We start from the raw sequence: 11,629 nt of genomic DNA, 5'->3' as shown, positions 1-11,629 counted from the left end.
ATTTATTGCCCATTACTTGCCCCCCAATTAAACTGCCCCCCCCATTTATTGCCCCCCCATTAATTGCCCTCCAAATTATCTACCCCCATTTATTGCCTCCCACATCATTAATTACCCTGCCATTAATTGCCCCCCCACTCATTCCCCATTTATTGCCCCCCCATCATTAATTACCCTGCCATTAATTGCCCCCCCCATTCATTCCCCATTAATTGCCCCCCCCATTCATTCCCCATTAATGCTCCTCCATTAATAGCCCCCCCATTTATTGCCCATTACTTGCCCCCCATTAACTGCCCCCCCATTTATTGCCCCCACAATTAATTGCCCTCCAAATTATCTACCCCCCATTTATTGCCCCCCCCATCATTAATTACCCTGCCATTAATTGCCCCCCCATTAATGCTCCTCCATTAATAGCCCCCCACTTATTGCCCATTACTCGCCCCCCCATTAACTGCCCCCCCATTTATTGCCCCCCCCATTTACTTCACCCCATTTACTACCCCCCCTTCATTTATTGCCCCCATTACCAGCCCCCCCCATTAATTGCCCCCCATGAATGAATTACCCCCATTAATAATGAATTGCCCCCCCCATGAATTAATTGACCCCCCATCAATTGCCCCCCCATTAATTACCCCCCATAAATTAATTCCCTCCATGAATTAAATGCCCCATTAATTAACTGCCCCCCCCATTAATTACTCCTCCATGAATTAATTGCCCCTATTGATGAATTGCCCCCATTAATAACGAATTGCTGCCATTAATAATGAATTCCCCCCATTGATTAATGAATTGCCCCCATTAATGAATTGCCCCCATTGACGAGTTGCCCCCCATGAATTAATTGCACCCCATTAATTACTCCACCCCATTAATGAACTAATGAATTAATTTTCCCCCCTATTAAATGCCTTCCCATTAACTGCCCCCCTATTAATTACCCATTACTTGCCCTCCCCATTACCTGCCCCCATTAATTGCCTCTCATTAATGAACTGCCCCCATTAATGAATTGCCCTCATTAATTCCCCCCCCATTAACTAATTGCCCCCCATTAAATAATTGCCCCCCATTAACTGTGCTATGAATGAATTGCCCCCCCATTAATGAATTGCCCTCATTGATGAACTGCCCCCATTGATAACTAACTGCCCCTATTAATGAATGAACTGCCCCCATTGATAACTAACTGCCCCTATTAATGAATGAACTGCCCCCATTGATAACTAACTGCCCCTATTAATGAATGAACTGCCCCCCATTGATAACTAATTGCCCCTATTAATGAATGAACTGCCCCCATTGATAACTAACTGCCCCTATTAATGAATGAACTGCCCCATTGATAACTAACTGCCCCAATTAATGAATGAACTGCCCCCATTGATAACTAACTGCCCCTATTAATGAATGAACTGCCCCCATTGATAACTAACTGCCCCTATTAATGAATGAACTGCCCCCATTGATAACTAACTGCCCCTATTAATGAATGAACTGCCCCCATTGATAACTAACTGCCCCTATTAATGAATGAACTGCCCCCATTGATAACTAATTGCTCCCATTAATGAATGAACTGCCCCCATTGATAACTAACTGCCCCTATTAATGAATGAACTGCCCCCATTGATAACTAACTGCCCCTATTAATGAACTGCCCCCATTGATAACTAACTGCCCCTATTAATGAATGAACTGCCCCCATTGATAACTAATTGCTCCCATTAATGAATGAACTGCCCCCATTGATAACTAACTGCCCCTATTAATGAATGAACTGCCCCATTGATAACTAATTGCTCCCATTAATGAATGAACTGCCCCCATTGATAACTAACTGCCCCTATTAATGAATGAACTGCCCCATTGATAACTAACTGCCCCTATTAATGAATGAACTGCCCCATTGATAACTAACTGCCCCTATTAATGAATGAACTGCCCCATTGATAACTAATTGCTCCCATTAATGAATGAACTGCCCCCATTGATAACTAACTGCCCCTATTAATGAATGAACTGCCCCATTGATAACTAACTGCCCCTATTAATGAATGAACTGCCCCCATTGATAACTAATTACTCCCATTAATGAATGAACTGCCCCCACTGATAACTAACTGCCCCTATTAATGAATGAACTGCCCCCATTGATAACTAATTGCTCCCATTAATGAGTGAACTGCCCCCATTGATAACTAACTGCCCCTATTAATGAATGAACTGCCCCCATTGATAACTAACTGCCCCTATTAATGAATGAACTGCCCCCATTGATAACTAACTGCCCCTATTAATGAACTGCCCCCATTGATAATTAATGATGAATGACCCATTACTAATGAATTGCCCCCATTCATTCCCCCCCCATGTATCCTAACCGTAACCCTCCCGTTAATGAATTGCCCCCAGTTAATTAACCTCCCCATTAATTAACTGTCCCCCCATTAATTGCCCTCATTAGCCAACTGCCCCCAAAGAATAATGAACTGCCTCCCCATCAATTACCCCCCATTAATAATGAATTTCCCCTATGAATGAACTGCCCCCATTGATAACTAATGGCCCCCATTGATGAATGAATTGCCCCCCATTGATGAATATTAATGAATGAAGTCATCATCTCGCAGATCCTCCTGAGAAGGAACCTCTTCCTGATTCTCATTGACCATTAATTACACCCCAATAATTAATTGCCCCATTAATGAATTGCCCCATTACTAATAAATTGCCCCCATTGATTAATTGCCACCATTAATTCCCCCCCCATGTATCCTAACCCTCCCATTAATGAATTGCCCCCAGTTAATTAACCCCCCCATTAATTAACTGTCCCCCCATTGATAACTAATGGCTCCCATTGATAACTAATGGCCCCCATTGATAACTAATGTCCCCCATTGATAACTAATGGCTCCCATTGATAACTAACGGCCGCCATTGATAACTAATGGCTCCCATTGATAACTAATGCCCCCCATTGATAACTAATGGCTCCCATTGATAACTAATGGCCCCCATTGATAACTAATGGCCCCATTGATAACTAATGGCCCCATTGATAACCAATGGCCCCCATTGATAACTAATGGCCCCCATTGATAACTAATGGCTCCCATTGATAACTAATGGCCCCCAATGATAACCAATGCCCCCCATCGATAACTAATGGCCCCCATCGATAACTAATGGCCCCCATTGATAACTAATGGCCCCCATTGATAACTAATGGCTCCCATTGATAACTAATAGCCCCCATTGATAACTAATGGCCCCCATTGATAACTAATGGCTCCCATTGATAACTAATGGCCTCCATTGATAACTAATGGCCCCCATTGATAACTAATGGCCCCCATTGATAACTAATGGCCCCCATTGATAACTAATGGCCCCCATTGATAACTAATGGCCCCATTGATAACTAATGCCCCCCATTGATAACTAATGGCTCCCATTGATAACTAATGGCTCCCATTGATAACTAATGGCGCCCATTGATAACTAATGGCCCCCATTGATAACTAATGGCCCCCATTGATAACTAATGGCTCCCACTGATAACTAATGGCTCCCACTGATAACTAATGGCCCCATTGATAACTAATGGCCCCCATTGATAACTAATGGCTCCCATTGATAACTAATGGCCCCCATTGATAACTAATGGCTCCCATTGATAACTAATGGCTCCCATTGATAACTAATGGCGCCCATTGATAACTAATGGCCCCCATAGATAACTAATGGCCCCCATTGATAACTAATGGCTCCCACTGATAACTAATGGCCCCATTGATAACTAATGGCCCCCATTGATAACTAATGGCCCCCATTGATAACTAATGGCTCCCACTGATAACTAATGGCCCCATTGATAACTAACGGCTCCCATTGATAACTAATGCCCCCCATTGATAACTAATGGCTCCTATTGATAACTAATGGCCCCCCATTGATAACTAATGGCCGCCATTGAAAACTAATGGCCACCATTGATAACTAATGGCCCCCACTGATAACTAATGGCTCCCATTGATAACTAATGGCCCCCATTGATAACTAATGGCCCCCATTGATAACTAATGGCTCCCATGGATAACTAATGGCTCCCATTGATAACTAATAGCCCCCATCGATAACTAATGCCCCATTGATAACTAATGGCTCCCATTGATAACTAATGGCCCCATTGATAAGTAATGGCTCCCATTGATAACTAATGGCCCCATTGATAAGTAATGGCTCCCATTGATAACTAATGGCCCCCATTGATAACTAATGGCTCCCATGGATAACTAATGGCTCCCATTGATAACTAATAACTCCCATTGATAACTAATGCCCCCCATTGATAACTAATGGCCCCCATTGATAACTAATGGCCCCCATTGATAACTAATGGCCCCCATTGATAACTAATGGCCCCCATTGATAACCAATGCCCCCCATTGATAACTAATGGCTCCCATTGATAACTAATGGCCCCCATTGATAACTAATGGCCCCCATTGATAACTAATGGCCCCACTGATAACTAATGGCCCCCATTGATAACTAATGGCTCCCATTGATAACCAATGGCCCCCATTGATAACTAATGGCCCCCATTGATAACTAATGGCTCCCATTGATAACCAATGGCTCCCATTGATAACCAATGGCCCCCATTGATAACCAATGGCCCCCATTGATAACTAATGGCCCCATTGATAACTAATGGCCCCCATTGATAACTAATGGCCCCATTGATAACTAATGGCCCAAAGATAACTAATGGCTCCCATTGATAACTAACGGCTCCCGTTGATAACCAATGGCCCCCATTGATAACTAATGGCTCCCATTGATAACTAATGGCCCCCATTGATAACTAATGGCCCCCATTGATATCTATTGCCCCCCATTGATAACTAATGGCCCCCATTGATAACTAATGGCTCCCATTGATAACTAATGGCCCCATTGATAACTAATGGCCCCCATTGATAACTACTAATGGCTCCCTTTGATAACTAATGGCCCCCATTGATAACTAATGGCTCCCACTGATAACTAATGGCCCCCATTGATAACTAATGGCTCCCATTGATAACTAATGGCCCCCATTGATAACTAATGGCTCCCATTGACAACTAATGGCTCCCATTGATAACTAATGGCTCCCATTGATGACTAATGTCCCCCATTGATAACTAAATGGCCCCCATTGATAACTAATGGCCCCCATTGATAACTAATGGCTCCCATTGATAACTAATGGCCCCCATTGATAACTAATGGCTCCCATTGATAACTAATAGCCCCCATTGATGATAACTAATAGCCCCCATTGATAACTAATGGCCCCCATTGATAACTAATGGCCCCATTGATAACTAATGGCTCCCATTGATAACTAATGGCTCCCATTGATAACCAATGCCCCCCATTGATAACTAATGGCTCCCATTGATAACTAATGGCTCCCATTGATAACTAATGGCTCCCATTGATAACCAATGCCCCCCATTGATAACTAATGGCTCCCATTGATAACTAATGGCTCCCACTGATAACTAATGGCTCCCATTAATAACTAATGGCCCCATTGATAACTAATGGCTCCCATTGATAACTAACGGCCGCCATTGATAACTAATGGCTCCCATTGATAACTAATGGCTCCCATTGATAACTAATGGCCCCATTGATAACCAATGGCCCCCATTGATAACTAATGGCTCCCATTGATAACTAATGGCTCCCATTGATAACTAATGGCCCCATTGATAACTAATGGCTCCCATTGATAACCAATGGCCCCCATTGATAACTAATGGCTCCCATTGATAACTAATGGCTCCCATTGATAACTAATGGCGCCCATTGATAACCAATGCCCCCCATTGATAACTAATGGCCCCCATTGATGACTAATGGCCCCCATTGATAACTAATGGCTCCCATTGATAACTAACGGCTCCCATTGACAACTAATGGCTCCCATTGATAACTAATGGCTCCCATTGATAACTAATGGCTCCCATTGATAACTAATAACTCCCATTGATAACTAATGGCCCCATTGATAACCAATGGCCCCCATTGATAACTAATGGCTCCCATTGATAACTAATGGGCCCCCATTGATAACTAATGGCCCCCATTGATAACTAATGGCCCCCATTGATAACTAATGGCCCCCATTGGTAACTAATGGCCCCCATTGATAACTAATGGCCCCATTGATAACTAATGTCCCCCATTGATAACTAATGGCTCCCATTGGTAACTAATGGCCCCCATTGATGATAACTAATGGCTCCCATTGATAACTAATGGCTCCCATTGATAACTAATGGCCCCCATTGATAACTAATGGCTCCCATTGATAACTAATGGCCCCATTGATAACTAATGTCCCCCATTGATAACTAATGGCCCCCATTGATAACTAATGGCTCCCATTGATAACCAATGCCCCCCATTGATAACTAATGGCCCCCATTGATAACTAACGGCCCCCATTGATAACTAACGGCTCCCATTGATAACTAATGGCTCCCATTGATAACTAATGGCCCCATTGATAACTAATGGCTCCCATTGATAACCAATGGCCCCCATTGATAACTAATGGCTCCCATTGATAACTAATGGCTCCCATTGATAACTAATGGCGCCCATTGATAACCAATGCCCCCCATTGATAACTAATGGCCCCCATTGATGACTAATGGCCCCCATTGATAACTAATGGCTCCCATTGATAACTAACGGCTCCCATTGACAACTAATGGCTCCCATTGATAACTAATGGCTCCCATTGACAACTAATGGCTCCCATTGATAACTAATGGCTCCCATTGATAACTAATAACTCCCATTGATAACTAATGGCCCCATTGATAACCAATGGCCCCCATTGATAACTAATGGCTCCCATTGATAACTAATGGGCCCCCATTGATAACTAATGGCCCCCATTGATAACTAATGGCCCCCATTGATAACTAATGGCCCCCATTGGTAACTAATGGCCCCCATTGATAACTAATGGCCCCATTGATAACTAATGTCCCCCATTGATAACTAATGGCTCCCATTGGTAACTAATGGCCCCCATTGATGATAACTAATGGCTCCCATTGATAACTAATGGCTCCCATTGATAACTAATGGCCCCCATTGATAACTAATGGCTCCCATTGATAACTAATGGCCCCATTGATAACTAATGGCCCCATTGATAACTAATGTCCCCCATTGATAACTAATGGCCCCCATTGATAACTAATGGCTCCCATTGATAACCAATGCCCCCCATTGATAACTAATGGCCCCCATTGATAACTAACGGCCCCCATTGATAACTAACGGCTCCCATTGATAACTAATGGCTCCCATTGATAACTAATGGCCCCCATTGATAACTAATGGCCCCCATTGATAACTAATGGCCCCCATTGATAACTAATGGCTTCCATTGATAACTAATGGCTCCCATTGATAACTAACGGCCCCCATTGATGATAACTAATGGCTCTCATTGATAACTAATGGACCCCATTGATAACCAATGGCCCCCATTGATAACTAATGACCCCCATTGATAACTAATGGCTCCCACTGAGAACTAATGCCCCCCATTGATAACTAATGGCCCCCATTGATAACTAATGCCCCCCATTGATAACTAATGGCCCCATTGATAACTAATGGCTCCCATTGATAACTAATGTCCCCCATTGATAACTAATGGCTCCCATTGATAACTAATGGCTCCCATTGATAACTAACGGCTCCCATTGATAACTAATGGCCCCCATTGATAACTAATGGCTCCCATTGATGATAACTAATGGCCTCCATTGATAACTAATGGCCCCCATTGATAACTAATGGCCCCCATTGATAACTAATGGCCCCCATTGATAACTAATGGCCCCCATTGATGATAACTAATGGCTCCCATTGATAACTAATGGCCCCCATTGATAACCAATGGCTCCCATTGATAACTAATGCCCCCCATTGATAACTAATGGCCCCCATTGATAACTAATGGCCCCCATTGACAACTAATGGCCCCCATTGACAATTAATGTCTCCCATTGATAACTAATGGCCCCCATTGATAACCAATGTCTCCCATTGATAACTAACGGCTCCCATTGATAACTAACGGCTCCCATTGATAACTAATGGCCCCCATTGATAACTAATGGCTCCCATTGATAACCAATGGCTCCCATTGATAACTAATGGCTCCCATTGATAACTAATGGCCCCCATTGATAACTAATGGCCCCCATTGATAACTAACAGCTCCCATTGATAACTAATGGCCCCCATTGATAACTAATGGCTCCCATTGATAACCAATGGCCCCCATTGATAACTAATGGCCCCATTGATAACTAATGGCTCCCATTGATAACTAATGGCCCCCATTGATAACTAATGGTCCCCATTGATAACCAATGCCCCCCATTGATAACTAATGGCCCCCATTGATAACTAATGGCCCCCATTGATAACTAATAGCCCCCATTGATAACTAATGGCCCCCATTGATAACTAATGGCCCCCACTGATAACTAATGGCCCCCATTGATAACTAATGGCCCCCATTGATAACTAATGTCTCCCATTGATAACTAAGGGCCCCCATTGATAACTAATGGCTCCCATTGATAACCAATGCCCCCCATTGATAACTAATGGCTCCCATTGATAACCAATGGCCCCCATTGATAACTAATGGCTCCCATTGATAACTAATGGCCCCCATTGATAACTAATGGCTCCCATTGATAACTAATGGCTCCCATTGATAACTAATGGCCCCCATTGATAACTAATGGCTCCCATTGATAACTAATGGCCCCCATTGATAACCAATGGCTCCCATTGATAACTAATGGCTCCCATTGATAACTAATAGCCCCCATTGATAACTAATGGCCCCATTGATAACTAATGGCCCCCATTGATAACCAATGGCTCCCATTGATAACTAATGGCCCCATTGATAACTAATGGCCCCCATTGATAACTAATGGCCCCCATTGATAACTAATGGCTCCCATTGATAACTAATGGCCCCCATTGATAACTAATGGCTCCCATTGATAACTAATGGCCCCATTGATAACCAATGCCCCCCATTGATAACTAATGCCCCCCATTGATAACTAATGGCCCCCATTGATAACTAATGGCCTCCATTGATAACTAATGGCTCCCATTGATAACTAATGGCTCCCATTGATAACTAATGGCCCCCATTGATATCTATTGCCCCCCATTGATAACTAATGGCCCCCATTGATAACTAATGGCCCCATTGATAACTAATGGCTCCCATTGATAACCAATGGCCCCCATTGATAACTAATGGCTCCCATTGATAACTAATGGCCCCCATTGATAACTAATGGCTCCCATTGATAACTAATGGCCCCCATTGATAACTAATGGCCCCCATTGATAACTAATGGCTCCCATTGATAACTAATGGCCCCCATTGATAACCAATGGCTCCCATTGATAACTAATGGCTCCCATTGATAACTAATGGCCCCATTGATAACTAATGGCTCCCATTGATAACTAATGGCCCCCATTGATAACCAATGGCCCCCATTGATAACTAATAGCCCCCATTGATAACTAATGGCTCCCATTGATAACTAATGGCCCCCATTGATAACTAATGGCCCCATTGATAACTAATGGCTCCCATTGACAACTAATGGCTCCCATTGATAACTAATAGCCCCCATTGATAACTAATGGCTCCCATTGATAACTAATAGCCCCCATTGATAACTAATGGCTCCCATTGATAACTAATGGCTCCCATTGATATCTAATGGCCCCCATTGATGATAACTAATGGTCCCCATTGATAACTAATGGCCCCCATTGATAACTAATGGCCCCCATTGATGACTAATGGCTCCCATTGATAACTAATGGCCACCATTGATAACTAATGGCTCCCATTGATAACTAATGGCCCCCATTGATAACTATTGGCTCCCATTGATAACTAATGGCCCCCATTGATAACTATTGGCTCCCATTGATAACTAATGGCTCCCATTGATAACTAATGGCCCCCATTAATAACTAATGGCTCCCATTGATAACCAATGCCCCCCATTGATAACTAATGGCCCCCATTGATGACTAATGGCCCCCATTGATAACTAATGGCTCCCATTGATAACTAACGGCTCCCATTGACAACTAATGGCTCCCATTGATAATTAATGGCTCCCATTGATAACTAATGGCCCCCATTGATAACCAATGGCTCCCATTGACAACTAATGGCTCCCATTGATAACTAATGGCTCCCATTGACAACTAATGGCTCCCATTGATAACTAATGGCCCCCATTGATGACTAATGGCTCCCATTGATAACTAATGGCCACCATTGATAACTAATGGCTCCCATTGATAACTAATGGCCCCCATTGATAACTATTGGCTCCCATTGATAACTAATGGCCCCCATTGATAACTATTGGCTCCCATTGATAACTAATGGCTCCCATTGATAACTATTGGCTCCCATTGATAACTAATGGCTCCCATTGATAACTAATGGCTCCCATTGATAACTAACGGCTCCCATTGATAACTAATGGCCCCCATTGATAACTAATGGCCCCCATTGATAACCAATGGCCCCCATTGATAACTAATGGCCCCCATTGATAACTACTAATGGCTCCCATTGATAACTAATGGCCCCCATTGATAACCAATGCCCCCCATTGATAACTAATGGCCCCCATTGATAACTAATGGCCCCATTGATAACTAATGGCCCCCATTGATAACTAATGGCCCCATTGATAACTAATGGCTCCCATTGATAACTAATGGCTCCCATTGATAACTAATGGCCCCCATTGATAACTAATGGCCCCCATTGATGATAACTAATGGCCCCATTGATAACTAATGGCCCCCATTGATAACTAATGGCTCCCATTGATAACTAATGACCCCCATTGATAACTAATGGCCCCCATTGATAACTAATGGCTCCCATTGATAACTAATGGCCCCCATTGACAACTAATGGCCCCCATTGATAACTAATGGCCCCCATTGATAACTAATGGCCCCCATTGATAACTAATGGCCCCCATTGATAACTAATGGCTCCCATTGATAACAAATGGCCCCCATTGACAACTAATGGCTCCCATTGATAACTAATAGCCCCCATCGATAATTAATGGCCCCCATCGATAACTAATGGCTCCCATTGATAACTAATGGCTCCCATTGATAACTAATGGCCCCATTGATAATTAATGGCCCCATTGATAACTAATGGCCCCCATTGATAACTAATGGCTCCCATTGATAACTAATGGCCCCCATTGATAACTAATGGCCCCATTGAAAACTAACGGCTCCCATTGATAACTAATGGCTCCCATTGATAACTAATGGCCCCCATTGATAACTAATGGCTCCCATTGATAACTAATGGCCCCCATTGATAACTAATGGCTCCCATTGATAACTAATGGCCCCCATTGATAACTAATGGCCCCCATTGATAACTAACGGCTCCAATTGATAACTAATGGCCCCCATTGAT

The sequence above is a fragment of the Coturnix japonica genome, unplaced genomic scaffold (genome assembly GCF_054131305.1).
Source record: "Coturnix japonica strain WE unplaced genomic scaffold, WE-NBRP24 Scf164, whole genome shotgun sequence".
Classification (NCBI taxonomy): domain Eukaryota; kingdom Metazoa; phylum Chordata; class Aves; order Galliformes; family Phasianidae; genus Coturnix; species Coturnix japonica.
Note: the sequence above shows the minus strand (reverse complement) of the source record.